The sequence below is a fragment of the Polyodon spathula genome, chromosome 6 (genome assembly GCF_017654505.1).
Source record: "Polyodon spathula isolate WHYD16114869_AA chromosome 6, ASM1765450v1, whole genome shotgun sequence".
Taxonomy (NCBI): Eukaryota; Metazoa; Chordata; class Actinopteri; order Acipenseriformes; family Polyodontidae; genus Polyodon; species Polyodon spathula.
The window spans coordinates 67580940-67599821 of record NC_054539.1 but is presented as its reverse complement, the minus strand read 5'-3'; the positions used below and the strand labels follow the sequence as shown (position 1 = coordinate 67599821).

The 18882-nt window shown below is 37.0% G+C and overlaps 1 protein-coding gene across 4 annotated transcripts in view; it reads right to left on the bottom strand.

The window, feature by feature from the left end:
• The window catches only part of LOC121317511 (CYFIP-related Rac1 interactor A), a 59919-nt gene extending 41958 nt beyond the window's left edge, over window positions 1-17961 (bottom strand). For all 4 annotated transcript variants that reach the window (XM_041253525.1, XM_041253520.1, XM_041253524.1 and 1 more), the window contains exon 1: window positions 17808-17961. The gene's annotated coding sequence lies outside the window, so the exon portion shown is untranslated. The remainder of the gene's footprint in view (window positions 1-17807) is intronic.
• Between the last annotated feature and the right edge of the window lie 921 nt (window positions 17962-18882).

Here is an 18882-nt window from a genome sequence, read left to right as displayed (position 1 = left end):
TCTTGTGGAAATAACATGTCCTATGCCAACAGGGAGTTCAAATGTGCATTACAGAGCTACAGCATAGGATTACCGGGCAGGATAATGCCTACACCAGTCTATTACAACAGAAGCATATTTATTTCTGTTTAGTTGTAATACCGCGGCTGTAAATGATACCCCCTCACTGCCACATAATCTTTAAACTGCAGTGTATTTAGACCAATGCCACATACTGTAATCAGGCATACCATGGCACAGTTACAGTATTCAGACCACAGCTGTATGAAACCAATATAAAAGACCAAGCAGATGTTGACAGGATACAGAAATGGGTCGATTCCAGCTTTGTCACTACTGCTGGAGGGAATTCTGTGGTTAAATATTAAGAAAGCCTGTAGTACAGTAACCAACAGGTAAAACTCAATTAGCTCTGCAGTAATTTCAAACTGGAGCTCAAGATCAACAATCCAATATGTGGACATTACACAAATGGCATTTTTTTTTTTTTTTTTAAGAGAGAGGGAGATTGAAATCACACAGAGTAAATTAAATCATACTGAAAATGCAGCCAATCTTTTGAATTGCAAATCCGCCTCTTGAACAGAAGCACGAGTGTGCCAACAGGAGGAGTGTTCACTACAGCAGCTGATATAGTAAGTATATAAACAGTAAGAAGTGCTCTGCAGGCCAAGTGTTTCTGAAGAAAACCTTAAGTGAACAATGTACGTCTTAAAGGGGCTTAGGTGATGTGCCTACAGCTAACACTGAAGATTGTAAACAAACCAGACTGTAAACAAGGTTTTCAATAAGTACAGTACGAAGACGCTAAACTATTTCTATTTGACTTCCCTTATTGCCAATATTGAAAGATTTATGTGGTGAATGTTTTGATTTTGAGGGTGTATAGTATGAGCATGTTGAATAATTTCTGTCAAACATAAACAATTATTTGCATTTAAGTGTCATGTTCATTAATATGTTTTTGCCGGTAATGAAGATTAAAATAATCTTTTCATAAACAGATTGATTAAGAATGGCATGTTTTGCAGTTAGTAACTTTTGCATATAAACAAAGCAATGCTGATATCATTACTGGATTATACTGTTGTATACTGTGGAAATGTTTCATGCTAGCATATACTCAAGCTATTCCTTACACAGTAGGTCTTTTGCTAAGAGAACACCCCTCAGAAAGCAAGCAAAGCATTCTCTTAGCCGAAGAGTGTTCTCCAAGACGCACCGGACACAACATGCCGAGGACAATTACTGACGCGCAACAGGAGATGCGTTGCCAAGCAACTGATTGAGCACGGAGACTCGGTCAGAAGCTTGGCGGATCGAAAGTCCCCCGATTGGCTGAGGGGCGGACTCTGAAGTGCACCAAGCCATTCATAAGAAAATGCTACACTAGAGGGAAAATCTGTGCCATGCTGGGAGATGCGTGCTGCGAGACGAGCCAGTGAAGTCACGGCGCAGCCTGAACCATTGGAGAAAAAGGCAACCCGTTGGCAGGCAGCAAAACAGGAAGTGAACCCTGACATTGTGCAATAAATCAATCAATCAATCTTTATTTTATATAGCGCCTTTCATAGTGCACCATCATCACAAAGCGCTTTACAAGACACACTAAAAAACAATGCATAATACATTAAATACAGTGAAAGACCAGAAGTAGCAGAGACACAACAGTTAATAACATATATCAGGCTTAAAAAGCATGGAAAGAAAAGCAGTGGTTGTGTGGGTAACCACGACTTTTTAATGTTCGAGATTAGGGTTAGTTTAGATGATTTTCGAAATCCTCCCAAATTATAGCAAGGGAATAGCTCACAGACTGTAGCGGGACTCTCCTTGTAGCGGAGGTAGCGCTAGCCATATTGACAGCACCTTTTATTTATTAGCTGTGTTTTCATTGTGTTTGTTTTGAATGTTTTTGTACCTGCCTCACCCCGCACTTGGTTACCATTGTTGGTATCCTAGTGACTGCACAGTGAAACTGCAATCACTAATTCACAAACTGTAATTGTGTTTGAATAATACCTGCACGCCTGTGAGGCATGTCAAACGCAATGCTCTGTGTACTGACTTTTAACCCAGAGATTACCCACACACATAACACCTTCCCCTGTTACAATGAATTATCAGGTTTTAAAACAGTACTGTATTAGTTTTGAATCACTATCTGTGCCAAAAAGGTGTTCTTTTAAGCAAAGTTATTGTTCCTTTAGGTGGAGCATTTACAATGGAACAATTCTGTTTTCACTACAAGATGGTTCCCAGCACCAAAGTGTTCTCTTAGGAGGTGTTCCTTTCCCCAGAGACTACTGTATAAGTTTACCATTGTGAAAGCATAGCTAAGTGTAATAAGGCATAATGAAAGCATGGAGAAGCATAGGTAAGCATTGTAAAGAATAGCAAGGTATGGTAAAGCATATTAATAAACATGGCAAACCAGGCTGAACTACAGTATGCATGGGAAAAGCATAGCAAAACTGAAAAAATACCATGGTAAACCTTTATAAAAGGGAAAAGAAGAAAAACAGGAAATACAAATTTGAAAGTTCACAATAACAAAGACAAACAATTTGCCATGTTTTATTAGTTGTATTGCGATACGCATAGGTTTGATACATGTAACCCATGTATCAAAGTATGTATTGTATCGTTGGGAACCCAAAGATACACAGCCCTAACTCCAAGGTTTTTTTTTTAAAGAAGCACACAGTAAACAGAATTATATTTTATACACGATAATAAGTTGAAATACGATGTGCTTCATGCACACCAACACAGCCTACTACCTCATTTTTATTTTAAAATCTGACAAGGAAAGAACAAAAACATGTAGTTATTGTCAATGTCAGTTGACTTCTCTAACCAGTGTTTCGAAAAATTGCACACGAGAAAAAAAAAAGCTGGCATTCTGTACCGTTGCTCTACATGTGTACATGACAGATGCAACATTAAGCTGCGCTCACAGGAGTCACTTTGTGGTCAGTGTGTTTTTCAAACCTCAAAAGTTACAGCAGTAAATTTCAAATTTATGACCCAAAAATTGACAAATGTTTGAAGAAAAGAGATTTTGCCGTGATGAAGCTGAACATGAAACTAAGAACATGAAAGTGGCTTGGCTCTCAGAGTTGGAGTTTGTGAATGGAAGTGTTGCTCACTTCCAAATCCATACGAAAGAAGACGTACCTCTAAGATGAAGAGGACAAACTCCAAATTAATTCTTCTATATCAAAAATTAGCTTCAAAGCAGGATTTAAATAGCTCCGATAATGAAGAAATGTTACTGAATTCTCTCAAAGTTCTACTCACGCTACACAGAAAGTATGACTTTAATACCACATAGGTTTTAACAAAGTCTTGATACATAGTATCGCTAGTTGATGTTTCTTGAGTTGGTACAACTTTTGTATTATGTATTGTTCATCATATAAAACACATTTCTATTTGGCATCTTGTTGGTGCGAGTGTGTGAGTCGACTGAAAATACTGGTCTGCACAGCTAAGTGAACGATGTTAGAGGAATGGCATGGGTGGCAAACAGCTTAAACCGAGACGATTAGAGGGCAAATTCATTTGGAGACAATATGGTGGTGTGCCTCAAACAATAATCAAAGGTATCAAGGTGTGCAGCGGCAGAGAAAAGGTTGGGAACCACTGCTCTGAACTATTGCACAGGATTACAGTAAAAATTCTTCATTTACTTTTCTCCCCCCCTTATTGATAATGTAAATAATTGTTCCTATCATATGGCATTATTAGGTATTAATCAATCAATCAATGTATAGTGAAGCAAAAGTAAAAACAGTCTAAACTAGTGTAAACTTAAACACAACTACTGCACCAAGGAACTTATAATGGCCAAGAAATTGATGGAATAAAAGACAGCTGCACACCCAATGATGAACTCTGCAGTTCCAGGCCATCAAAAACTTCCACCCATTTTTACTACTGTAGATACTTAAAGGGAAACTTGGGGGAACACTGTGCTCTTGTTATTGAAGCCTTACCTGTTCTTAAAGTAAATGCTTAAATTGTAGAACTCTTATTGTGATGAGCCATCTTTGTAAATTCCTCTCAACATACTGCAAGCCCAGCTTAGCGGAAAACAAATATCTCTGAGTACTTAATTCTGTACTCCAAGTGATACCATTCAGCTACCCAAAGCATGGCACACAGTAAGGAAGTTTGCCTTCTCTGCAATTTTTAACCATCTACTATTGCAGTCCACTTTTTTTTTTTTACCCGTGATTTGTTAGACTGCAATTATATACGACTTACCTTGAAGAATGTGTCTTGTCACTTGATGTTGGCAAAGAAGAGCTTTCCCTTGAAGAAAATACTCATATTGCTACAAACTACTCTCCACATCAGATAACTTTTAATGTGCAACATATATTGAAACACACTGTGCATATGAGGTTAATGATCCATTATTTAGAGTATACAGTATCTTAGAAATGTTCAGCTCTAGTAATACCACAGTCAACTCTTTGTCCAATACAGGGTGACAATGGGCCAGGGATCACACAGTATGCAAGTGGTTAAGATTAGAATAACTGTTTTCAATATCAGACATGTCAAACCGAAAGTGTTCATACCATCGAGACCCCTGCTGAAACACTTGAGTGGAGGTGTGAGTGACGGCTCAAGATTTTTTCACATGGTTGACTGCTACGCCACTGACTTAGACTTAAGGGCTATGCACACCTGGAGCGAAGTAAGCAACACAAATACAGTACGAGTACATACAATAAAAAAAAAAAAAAAAAAAAAACCATACAACTGTAGCTAGGTCATGAAAAGAAAATACTGTCTGCTATTGCTCCTTTTGTAGAGTTGAAATAAAAATACATAAAACAAAGAAACAGTCTGGGTACACCACACACTACAAAAATGACAAAAAAAATGTGTGTTTATATGCGATCTGGTTCAACATGTAGTATTTTTGAATAATTTACATCTACACATTTCTCTGTAAATACTAAGAAAATTAGTTTAAGATACTTTTTTATTGCTTTTCAGGATAAAATCTGCAGTTTCTGTGTTGATGTGATTATTATTATTATTGGTCAACATTATTAAAACAAAGAAGTGTCATTTTCCAGAAAAAAAATCAGTGTGTGGCGCTCCCCATCACTTTGACAAAAATTAAGGTGAAATAATTTTCACCAATAATCCACCAATTTCCAATTGTTCAGCTGTTTCTTACCATATGGAGTCTATTTTTATTGTCTTTATAACCACTGACACTAGCATCATAAACAACATTATATTTTTCGACTTTAATAATTACATTCTCAGTGATGTCCATTTCTCTTATTTTTGTGGTAATTTCCGCGGAACGAGACAGTGACAGTATGACAGCCTCTCCTTCGTCTCTGTCCGAGTAATGACGTGCTGTGTACAGAAACACAGAAGGCTTGCGCAGACAAGCCATCAGTAACAAGGCGATTGTATCTTTGGAGTAAGGGGGGAGTTTGCGTAGCAGCTACAGAATATACAATGGTAATGCACCTCTTCATGGTGACACCCACCTCCCAGTCCCCCAAAATGAAATAATACGCTTGGACAGTTCTATTGGATTTACTGTTGTATCATGTAGGCTATAAAGAGTTTCGCAGCCTCGCAAACAATAACAAACTTATGCGCAAACTTGAAAATCCACTGCACGGCTGCGAGACTCAACTGTGAAAAACTGAGTTTCACAGGTAAACCTTGAGACTTGACATCCAGGCAACATGAGCACTTTAAGTAATGACTTTAGACAAAACAATGATTCATATCAAAACGAGCAGAGAAAGACTGATAGAAACAGCAACATTTAATCTGTCTTGTAGTCCAGCTACATTTTATTTTATCTATTTTTTTGTTTTGTTTTTACTGTCCATATTAATGTTTGATTCATAATAAACAGCTGCATTATTAAGCAATTGTTCCATGGCTCAAAAGGGTTCCAGTGCCAGACTGGACTTCAGTGCTGTACTGCACATGACAAACCAAGGGGCCAGCATTATTACTACTGTATCCGTAACAGGAAAGCTGTGTCTGAGAAGGTGTTTCAAGCTGCTTGATAATGTTGTTCTGTGAGCGAATCCTTTAAGACTACTTATAGAATGTTCTTTACAGGAAACAACCTTAATACATATAAAACCATAACATGCACTAGTTACTATAAATTAGTAGTGCTTGAGGGAAAAGAGTTTTGTTTGTAACTAATATGCAGTACAACTGGAAACAAGAGTTTCAGCTAATGCTGCCTTCAGTGTAATGGCACACTAATGAAAGCACTACTGTATATTTGTCTAGTTTAATTAGATTATATGTGTGAAGTTACGGATGAACATATAATAGGAACGAGTCCTGCACACTGGTGAAGACAACTACTGTTCTGCTTTGTGAGGAAGGCATGCCTTTACTCAAACTGCACCACAATTTTCACAAACACATATTTGCAAATAAAAAGCAGTCTGTAAAATGATTTACTAACAGTTGAAAATACAGTAAAGGAAGTAATGTATACAAGCCCGCAACAGTAGTTCCTTTGTTGATAAAATGACTCGCTTGCTTTTGATTTCAATGCAGTCTCATTCCCTCATTTCTGTCCTCTCTGTTGCCTTGCCTTGTGTAAACAGACATCATTACTGTTTGTCATAACAACACAATGAATCCACTTTCCCTACTGAAGTGCACAACATCAAGGAAAAAAAACGTTTTAGTATTTGTGGGTTTCTTCGGGGGGGAGGGGGGGGGGACTGGTTGATGTGGTCAGACAAGGTATACTCTTAAATGCAAAGCAATTATTATGCCAACAATGTGAGCTGTTCCGCTGACGCAGGGGAAGAATACTGGAAAATTAGCACTTTGATTTCCTGCCAACCAACTGCGCGCAGCATGCAGATCAATACACTGTACCAGGTATTGCTTGGCAATAGCTGTAGGCTATATATCAGTCTGCTGTTCTTGCCTCCCTGCAGAAATCATTGCAATGTTTTAACCAAGAGTTTCTGACTGATCAGCAGACATGCCATATTTACACATTCTCTCAAGGTTAATAAATGTCAAGACAGTAAAAAAGAAAGCCTAAAAATCTAAAAAATGTTGCCATAAGACATTTTGCCCAGATCTATAGTATACTGGTAAGAGATGCTTATTAATTAAAATAAATAAATAAATAAATAAATGATGAAAACAGGTATATATTTTACAGAAAGTTAAAGTTGTACGTCAGAAACCTCGGCACAAAATGAAGCAGCCTGTTTTGATACAAAAGACTTACGAAGGCAGCCTTTAAATGAATAAGCCTGTGGGGATAAAGCATAGTTTTTGTTGACTCGATTTAACTAATTTACCAGCATAACCCCCTTATTTTCAGTAGCCTCCCTAGGGCAAAGGCAGCATTAAGTTCCATTAATCACATACATTCAATGGTAATAGTAAGCAGTTTAAAATTACAAATGATCAATCATGGGAAGGAGATCCCATAATCCAATTAAAGTTCTGTAAAGGATCAACTGGTTCGGTAATCCTCATATGATTACAGATCTTCATGCAAACCAAGATGCTAATACAATGATTGCTTGCCTACATTCCCTCTGATCTTGTTCTGAATCAGGATAATCCCTCTGTTAAAACCATGAGTTTCCTGTATGCAAAACGCAGTACTCCATGTGGCGTCAAAATCATTCTATTATATATGTGCCTGAAATGTGATATAGTACAGTATAGTAAATGAAATACACAAATCACAGTAAGTCCATAATTATTAGCCTTCTCAACACAGACTGCAGTAAATGCTTAACACACTCCACACTTACTGTAAAAATAGTTGTATAGGTCGCACTGGCATAAAGGTCGACCGCACCCCACCTTTTTAGTGTTTAAATAAATTTATATATATATATATATATATATATATATATATATATATATATATATATATATATATATATATATATATATATATATATATATATACACATACACACACACACAATACAAGTTTTCTTCCAGGACAACCTTGTATTTGGCTTGATTCATGCGTCCTTCACAAAGACAGATCTGCCCGATTTCAGCCTTGCTGAAGCACCCCCAGATCATCACCGATCCTCCACCATATTTCACAGCGAGTGCGAGACACTGTGGCTTGTAGGCCTCTCCAGGTCTCCGTCTAACCATTAGACGACCAGGTGTTGGGCAAAGCTGAAAACTGGACTCATCTGGGGGTGCTTCAGCAAGGCTGGAATCGGGCAGATTTGTCTTTGTGAAGGGCGCATGAATCAAGCCAAGTACAAGGTTGTCCTGGAAGAAAACTTGCTTCCTTCTGCTCTGACAATGTTCCCCAACTCTGAGGATTGGTTTTTCCAGCAGGACAATGCTCCATGCCACACAGCCAGGTCAATCAAGGTGTGGATGGAGGACCACCAGATCAAGACCCTGTCATGGCCAGCCCAATCTCCAGACCTGAACCCCATTGAATACCTCTGGAATGTGATCTAGAGGAAGATAGATGGTCATCAGCCATCAAACAAAGCCGAGCTGCTTGAATTTTTGCAGTAGGAGTGGCATAAAGTCACCCAACATCAATGTGAAAGACTGGTAGAGAGCATGCTAAGATGCATGAAAGCTGTGCTTGAAAATCAGGGTTATTCCACCAAATACTGATTTCTGAACTCTTCCTAAGTTAAAACATTAGTATTGTGTTGTTTAAAAATGCATCTGAACTTATTTTCTTTGCATTATTCGAGGTCTGACAACACTGCATCTTTTTTGTTATTTTGACCAGTTGTCATTTTCTGCAAATAAATGCTCTAAATGACAATATTTTTATTTGGAATTTGGGAGAAATGTTGCCAGTCGTTTATAGAATAAAACAAAAATGTTCATTTTACCCAAACACATACCTATAAATAGTAAAACCAGAGAAGCTGATAAGAGACCACTGCAAATTTTTTTTTTTTTTTTTTTTTTTTTTTTTTCCCACTTGCAGCTGTATTTGAATCAGCATTTTTTTTTTTTTTTTTAAGTCCCTGTTAATATCAAACAAGATATATGAGCTCACAACCAGACACGTTTGTTTACAACTGGCAGATTTTTCTTTCAATGAAAAAAAAACGAGCACAGGCTGATGTAAACAGGCATGCACGTGCCATGATGGCAGCCGTCTATGGGTGCGTTAAGGAAGTGAGCCACTGTGAGCGAGAATTTTTTTAACTGCCTCTCACACCTTTTGCTGCCAGTCCAACTGACTTGAGGCTTCTGTCTCTGCCCATCAACAAGCTTTTGAAACGGTCTCTGACCGGTATTTACCGGTTAATGGAAACGCTGCATGCTCTACACCAATAAATAAAATAAGATAAACAGATCTAGTTTCACAATAACCCTTGTTTGCAACATTTTATTCCATTAATCATTTTACAGTGTTGTTTTTTGTTTTTGGTTAAACTGCTAAAACTATTCCACTTTTCTAAATAATTTGTTCAAGTAAATACAAGTGTAATATCAATTCCAGAAGTGTAAACCCCTGACTAATGGTAGCTGAATGGATTGAAAAAAAAATAATAATAAATTAACAGAGCGTTAAATCAAGTTATACACCCTACAACACATCTGTACCTATTTTATTTCATTTAATCTTATCATGTCCCCAGACAAGTTCAAGAACATATCTTCTTTGCTTTACTGAACATTTCTTTCCAAATTTCTTAGACAATAGTTCCAGCTGCATTGGCTTTTACACATTTGTTGTATTAATTCAAATTTAAAAGTATTAAACAGTGCTGCTTGCATCAATTAAAAAAGCAAAGAAAAACAATAAACTAAACAGTGCAGTAAACAAAACACCTTTGTGTTGCATACGGTGCATTACATTTCCAGCTGTACAAACACATTTATTTTGTTAATCAGAACCATAACCATGCTTTACAAGTGTACCAGTGCATTTTTTTTTTTTTTTTTTTTTTTTTGTGGTATTTAAAGTTGTCATTGTTTCGTCTCCAGTCATGTACTGTTTTTTCCGCATTGCAATTGCCATGCCTTTCAGCAAATTCAAACCTCTTGTGTAGCATTTTCGTTTTTTGGCTACTTTATCAAGTTTCAAAGACAGAACCCTGCATTATTATAGTACTGCAGTTACAACGAATGGAAGACTTGATAAGTTTACTCTGTTTTCTAACCACTAGCTGTTTGCTACGGATCCCGGAGGCGGGTTCAATCTGAATGTTGACAAATTAATGGCACGAGAGGTAGAGGAAAAAAGAAATTCATAGGAGACTGACAGCTAATGTGTTAACAGTGAAGCAGTATAGCTGTGACACTTTCATATTCCGAAGACTGGTAACTTGAACCGCTATTTTTTTTCTCCCCGTACACGTGTCTGGGTCGAGAGGAGGTTAGTTAATAATCCGAAAGCTTGCGTTTAACACTCAAAATGATGAAGGGTATTGAGAGTATCAAATTAAAACTTTTAAATAGAAGAGTGCTTTTGTGTTTCTACCTAGCAACATGACGTAAATAACTGAACAAATAATCAGGTTGTTGACAGTTAAGTTTGCGTGAGCCACAATAACCATGGCTGTAGTAATCCCACTGTGACACCGGTAATAATATTAATATTAGACACAGCGGTTTTTATGGTAGTAGTAAGTTTGACCAAAACTCTGCAGTTTAGAAAAACCTGTTTGCAGATGTGCTTATGTGGAGGAGTAAGAAGCATTTGTAAAAGCACATGGTTAATTCGAACAGAAGATATTTTGAAGCACAGACAAAGGCCCACTTTTGCATGCAGTTTGGGCAAAATTATATTTTTCATTAATGTCTCAAAATGTCGCAGAGTCAGTATGTGAAAAGAAACAAAACTAAGGTAATGATCAAATCCTCAGGTTTATAGGTTACACGGTAGATTTTCCTAATCATTACTGGTAGCAAATTATCGGGAAAGCCACATGTTAGACAGACCATATAGTGAGTTCAGAGAAAGAAAGACAAGCAGCATTTGCAACATAATATAATACAGCAAAGATATTTCAGGTCTACAGTCATTCAGTCTCCCTTACAAATATTCCAATACCAAATAAAGAGAAAAGCACAAAGTAGGGCCTTAATAAAAATGATTTAGTTGTGGGCTCTAGATTTCTTTTTAAAATAGAGTACATTTGCTGTAACCTCCAAGCAGCTCTGTTATTGTATAATAACCCTTGCATATGTATGAAATTGTACAAGAGTCCTCAACAGATTAACAAAAGACTTTATACACTTGCAGTATGCCAGCTTCATGACTAGAGTACAACAGTCTCTTGGGCAACACACAATATACTAAACGCTGCCAGCAGCTTCACAGCCACTACAGCATTCCACGCTCTTCTTGTCCTTTCACATAGCCTGGAAAGATTTACACCACAGCAGGATTTCTGGAGTTAGGAAATTCAGGACAAAGCTAAAACAACCATTCATTAATCGATTACAGTCATTACTTAAAACTTTTAGGTCACGAATATGAAGCTTCACTTTAAAAAGTCATTAAAGCCAGGGTCCTCCCCAGGAATTCTGTATAGCTGGCTGGCAGAGCATTATAGCCGGGAGCACTTTTAACAGAAAAATGAAATTTAATATACAGTATAAGACAAACAAATGGAATAATAATAATCATAATAATAATAATAATAATCTTTATTTTTATATAGCCCCTTTCATAGTGGACCACCATCACAAAGCGCTTTACAAGATATAAAACTAGGGTGTGTGAACTATGCATCAGCTGCAGTGTCACTTACAAGAACATCTCACCCAAAAGACGGCGCACAAGGAGGTTAAGTCACACAGCGAGTCAGTGGCTGAGCTGGGATTTGAACCAGGTACCTCCTAAGCCTGTATCTTTAACCACTGGACCACACAGCCTCCTCTAATAAATAATAACCCACCTTAATTCATACCCAGGCTACACTGTTCCATTCATCCCCTGATCCTCTGCATTCTTTTAGTGTTTCTGGCAGAGCTTGCACATCATACCACACAATTCATTGGTGTAATAAAAGCCATTTCCCCACTATGTGACAGGTATGGCTGAGTGGTGACGTCAGGCCGGACACAGGAAGAAAAACTAAGGAAAACTACTGCGGGTACAGTGCAATGGCGCTTGTGCCGTTTGATTTTTTTAAAATATAAATAAAATATGCTTAACAAAAAAAAAACAACACTGGTTGACAAAGCAAATAAACAAAAACATGAACACAAAAACTAAACACACAGGTCAGGCTGGGCTATGTGTGATAGCAGACTGGAAATGAGAAGCAGCTCATAACTGTAATGGTCTGTGTGACAGCAGACTGGAAATGAGAAGCATCTCATAACTGTAATGGTCTGTGTGACAGCAGACTGGAAATGAGAAGCAGCTCATAACTGTAATGGTGTGTGTGACAGCAGACTGGAAATGAGAAGCAGCTCATAACTGTAATGGTGTGTGTGACAGCAGACTGGAAATGAGAAGCAGCTCATAACTGTAATGGTGCGTGTGACAGCAGACTGAAAATGAGAAGCAGCTCATAACTGTAATGGTCTGTGTGACAGCAGACTGGAAATGAGAAGCAGCTCATAACTGTAATGGTCTGTGTGACAGCAGACTGGAAATGAGAAGCAGCTCATAACTCATAACATACGGCCACAAATTGCCACCATATGCGCAGGGAGTGGAATTAACACCCGCCAAACTTGGGTTAATTTGGTCTGTGGTGGGTAAATTTCACATACTTAAACGCCTCAGTGGCAGGTATGTTTTTGTACACTTAACATTTGGTTTTGTATCAGTGGTGCGAATTTGCGACAGGCTATAAGATTGTTACCTTTATTAAAAAATGTGCAAGGATGAATCTACCGGTTAATCAACTAATGCCCATAAATTAACCAAGCAAAAATTTGAATCTAGCGACAGCCCTAATTTCAATACATACTTTGATGTGTACCTGTTTTTACATTCACTTTGTGATGTTCAAACGTTATTGGCTTATGTAGGGTTTCTTTGCTTTGAAAATATTAACCAGGGCTGTAGGTAAACCTCAGAATGTAATATAGAGAGTGTGTGTAATGTAGCTATGGTTTAAAATGTTTAAATGCCAACACCTGCATTTAATTGTTCAAAAAAAATTACCAAAAGCACTACCTTGTATGCTCAAGGAACAATTGTTGTTTTGCAACTCTACAGCCAGCCACAAAGAGAAAATACACAAGGAGATTCCCGGCTTCTTGCTCAACTGAGAGCAGAGTATAATGCATTCGAAGCTGGAGCATTTTGATAAATTGTAAAGTTAGACAAAAGGGACAGTACATCAATATACCTTATCAAGCAATCTTACCAAAAAGTAAAATAAGTACAACACTGTAAGCTTCATGCCATATAAAAATCAGAATCATGATGGCATTCAATATGTAAGCATCCAGTCAGTGCTTCCAAAAGTGATGTCCTTTAACCCCTGAGGTGCTCCGGAAGCTTTGTGCCTGTGTGCAACTGTCTGTTTCTTGTGATTGATCAGCCTACAAACCTGAAGTCACTGGAAGACAGGTGGTCTCAAAAATGGATATCACAGATAAGAATGTTAATATTTATAAACCTCTGAAAATAATAATTACTGTATGAAGAAAATGAACACTAATGCAACACTATGCTACGACAGACACATTAAGTTTGCAGCAATACAAAACGTAATGCAAAAATGTCCTAATGGATTGTTTGTTTCTTTCTTTCTTTTTTGCATTATATAAGATGTATATTTACTTCATAAAAATGTAAGGGCAGCTTTAAGTTATATACCTAGACTGAATGCTATATAACTTGGTGTGACTTTTAGCAGAGCGATCACCTAATGCATTCTGTAATACAGGAAATATTTATTTAATGTATGGGCAATAGCTGCTGAAATGTGTATTTTATATTGGGCGGTGTACCATCAACACCTTTTCAAAACATACAAAACACCAGCTTCATAGAAGTGTGCTTGACAGCTGCTGCTGCTGGGTCTCTTGGCAGAACCCTTTCACTGAGCTCTAGCAAGCAATCTGCCGACCAAAAACAGCTCCTTTTGTGCTTTCGGTTCAAGTAAAACTGTAGGAAACGCATGTTTCGGCTAGTGTGGTAATGACATGAGATGAAATTTGGTTTATGTGCTACTTTAATCATTTAACGTTTGCCTTTGAACAAAACAGACCATCATTATTCTAACTTTTATTGTATTAAACAACATACAAAAGTAGCTTGTCGCATGTATATATTGTGATGCATATCGTGTAATTACAAATAAACCTGTGCACTCCACAAATCTGTCAGTAAATGATATGAGAGAGCTGCAGTACTGCATACAACAGGTGTAATTGATTTGAAATGCCTTTGATTACCAGCAGATTGAAAGGTACTGTAGAACAGTCTTACTGTAGATTCAGCCAGCTAATAACTTCAACATATAAAGCAATGAGATGGTGCACTGTACATAGAAACATTGTGTTTGGGAATTTTAAAAGCAGTATTGTAGTTTAAAGCAGGAACTCTTTTGCTATATGAAGAGAAGGGGAACTTGGTTCTTGGTTGTATCTAACGGTCTCAGATATGTTTGACACCTGGCAATACTTTAAGACATGATCTACTATAGTTTGATTGTTTATAATCTGTAGACACTGTACCTTTGACCCTACTGTAATAATGGGAAACAGGAACTTCCCATAATAACTTCTAAAGAATAACTTTTTCATGCAAAAGGGGTGAGTAAACCAACATTTAGCACTTAAGAAATGTGACAAAATGGCAGAAACACACTCTCTGCATATACATAAAAAGGAAGTACAGTAACTCAAGAATGTCTGCATAACTGTTCTATTTAAAATAAGAGAAGTCTAATCAATGTTTGCTGTGGAGTTTATTATAGAAAAAACGCTACAGAATCAAGAACTACTGTACAACAGGGAGTGTCTGTATTTTTTGTTCCTCTTCAATTGGAATACAACAAAAAGAAAGGCAAAGTGTTGAATTTGACTTTGTATTAGTGTCACAATGAGGTATATAGGAACCACAGGGACAAAAGAACTTCAAAACACTGATTATAAATTCTGCCTTTACAACTAAACGAATTTGGTGAATTTTTTAAAGCAGTAAGCGCTGCACCTTTAAATGAAATAAAACTGGTGACTGTGATATTAACCAACCAGTAAGTGAAGTTTGATGGAAAGACCCAATCATTTAACACCAAGCTACGTGTTTTTGGCTACATACTAAAAACACAGCTCAACCCCTCCCTCCCGATGGGTAACAAAAGAACATGGAAACCACACTAACTGACAGCTGTATTGTAGTGTAACGCCAAGGCAGGGCAGGTTTCTGTTTTAAGCACTTTACAGGCTAAAATGTTAACATGACTACTAAAAAGAAAAATAATTATCTTGGTAGCAAAAACAGTGAAAATGACCATGAAAGTAACCAAACTGAAAAGAAGAGAAAATATATATATATATATATATGATATTTTATTTAATTTTTTAATAGTGCATTTACACAGATATGCTTTTCATGTGCTTACTGATATACGAAGTAAGAGTAAAAAAATATTTGAAAGCCTAAAAGTTCTATGCTCAATATCACATTTGTATTCAAATTCATTGTCTTCTTAATTATTTTGAGGTAACTCCTGGTACTGTAGACAGGAGTGCAAACTTTTTTTTTTTTTCTCTCTATTAAGTCTTTCAGGCTACAGTGCTCTTCCACCCAACTGTAGAAAATTCCTGGAGAGAGCCCTACTATGAAACAGCCCTGCTATTTATTCCTATGCTAAAAATCAACTTTACCCGTAGCAAATGTCCCACACCTCTTGTCCATAAAAACACCCATTTAGATTTCTGACTGAAGAATACAGTCCTCTGCAGAACTACACCCAGAATGTTTTAAATCACCCAAAGACTTCAACTGCGACAAAAGCTGGACTACTGTACATACATCCATACCAAAACATAAATGTAGGCAATTATGCAACAGGCAGTTATTTTACACCACCTGGAATGGGGCTAAGTGCAATACCCCACCGCTGCGATGCCAAATTCATTAATAAGGATTACAATAGAAAGACTACATATGATGACAGACTTCACAAAATGTATCCTTCACAATTTCAATCAAGGAGTAGAGTGCAACACAAAACAGCAGTTTGTTAAAATTTAATTAGAGACTATTAAATTTTCTTTCAAAATATTTACAGTGTATATTTAGGCAATTCACAATAATGTATAGCAGATCTCTCCCCTATGACTCATCAGCTGACTCTCTAATGTGAAGCACATGCACAGTAATAATGGAGTAAGTTAGATTTGCATTGCAAATACTTTTTAAAAAATGTATAGTATCCAATCCCAGGCGTCCACATTTGACTCTGAATGATAGGTTGTTTTAGATCATAGAGATGGCACTGAAAACAGCATACTAATTAAGGTTGCAAGAAGACATGACTTGTGTTTTTGAACAGTGGAAGCAGATCTGGCCTATTATGTTGGCCTACTATGTAGTGTGTCTGCTGGTTTTCATTCCAACTGAGCTCTCAATTACTTAACTATACCCTTAATTGAGCTAATAATTGACTTTGACCTTTTTATTTGTTTTCAGCTCTTAAACATTTGCAGATTTTAAGTTAGCTATAACATTTTATAAGTAACTTGAACTTTTTGCAACTGTTTAAGAGCTGAAAACAAGTAAAAAGTTTTAATTAAGCAAATTATTATTTTTATTTATTTTTTAATTAAGGGTATAGTTAAGTAACAGAGCTCGGCTGGAATGAAAACCAGATACAGAGGTTGCTCAGGACCGGTTTGGGCACCACTGTCCTAATGCAATACTGATGCTGTGTTCATTTTAAAATGAGCTTTACTAGGACTGCATGGAAAACCAACTAATGTTGTTATTTTATTAAGCTGTGGGACCTATAGGGGACACGAGTAAGTGTTTATTTGTGATTGGTTTCATGTGTTTTACTGAGGTGCAGTTCACTCTATTAGGATTAGAAAACATAATGTGAATTAGTTTGGCAGGTCTCCAAGCACTCGCCGAATGTTCTTTGACTTGCACTGCACTGAAAAGCCTCTGCTTGTCACAAGCGCTCAGCCTGGGTCGTTTACAATTGCAAAACTGGAAGGAACTCTGCTGCCCTGTTTTCAATAACATCTGAATCGCAAGACATTGATGCAAACATAGCAGATACGTTTCTGCTGTGATTAAGCTACTTGTAACAGTCGGCATTTTTTCAACTTAATGAACTTCACAAAATAAGTCACAATTATTGAAATGAAGCACAATATTAATACTACTTGGATTAAACCAAATACGTACTGTATGACATGGGCACCCAATCTATGAATGTGTTATTTTTTATGTAAAAAAACAAAACAAAAAAACAAAAAAAAAACAAAAGCAAGGCTACAGAAACTAACCCAGTTCCTCATCATGTCAATGAAACTGAATAACAAGCCCTGCGATACAGTACAGCAGATAGCACTCCCAACCAGTTTTTGCAAGTACTTAAATATTAAAATAATAACGATAATACATTGTTTCATTAATATGTCCCATTTACAGCGTGAAAGAGAGATTAACAACAGATTGCAAGATAGAAAACTAAAGCGTTAACCTACACAAAAGGTATTGTTGCTTACAGTTACAAGCTAACCACTTCCTGCAGCATCCATGTGAACAACTATCTACGTCGCTGCCACCATACCAATGCAAGCTGCATGTTGGTGTGTCTATCCGACGAGATCTTGTTTTAGACTAAATCAGCGGCCTTGAAATTGTAACTTACCGGGATGGTGTCAAATTCTAGAATCTGTTTCTGTCAAATAAACAATCAATCCGCAGTTTCAAAGCTCCCTTTGTTTAAAACTGCAGAACTTTCTCTTTTGTATCGCAGTTTAACGGTACACAGCACAAGCCCGTGCAGATCTTTTTATTTTTTTATTTTTTGCACCCCTCCCCAGCAGCAGCGAGGCTTGTTAGTCCCGCCTTTGTTACGACATCATTGGACAGCAAGAGACAAAGCATGTCCAATCTACCAATAACAATAAGTATTTTTTTCTCAACTTTTTTTTTTTTTTCTCCTATAGCCGTCCGGATTTGTTTTTTTAGTCAGTGATGGAGGACGGTGTTTAGTTAGTTGTTCGACAGAGTTGACTCAACAGCCCATGAGATTTGACCCAGTATGGCGCGAGATGGAGCCATGAATGAACTTTCTGTACAACTGCAATAATCGAGCATTTAATTGAAGAGATAATTAATACTTCTAAAAGTTTATTGTGGTTACATAGTAAAAGCGTAGCAACGGTCTGTAAAACGCAGTGAACGCAACTGCTTATACTTACACACTACAAATAGCTTCTACGTCCTTTATAGTAAGTGAAAGTAAACCGGTACGACCCGGTACTGAGTACTGAGAAAACATTTTATCAATGCAAATTTGTATTTTGAATTGTCAAAACGATTGTTCTTAATTGTTTTTAAGCAAAAGAACTACATCTAGTTGACGTGACAGCCAGATGGTGTGATCGTCGTGGTAACAGGGTAGATCGGTGATAGTAGCTACATTTGGTGCAGGAAAAAGCATTCCTGAAAAACAAACAAACAACTACTCTTTAGTGGAAACTTTTGCAGCTTTTGTAAACTGAAATCTTAGTGGCCTGAAATGAAGTGAATACATACATAAGAAGACAGAAGCATACATACAACTATTACACTTTATTACTTAGCATGGCAGAATGATAGATTTATATGCTGCTCCTTGCTTTGAAAAAGGAAAAAATATCAAACAGAAAAACAACCATGTGAGGTTTGCAATCAAAATGAACTATTCAATATATTACCACTTGGAAGTAAACATATTC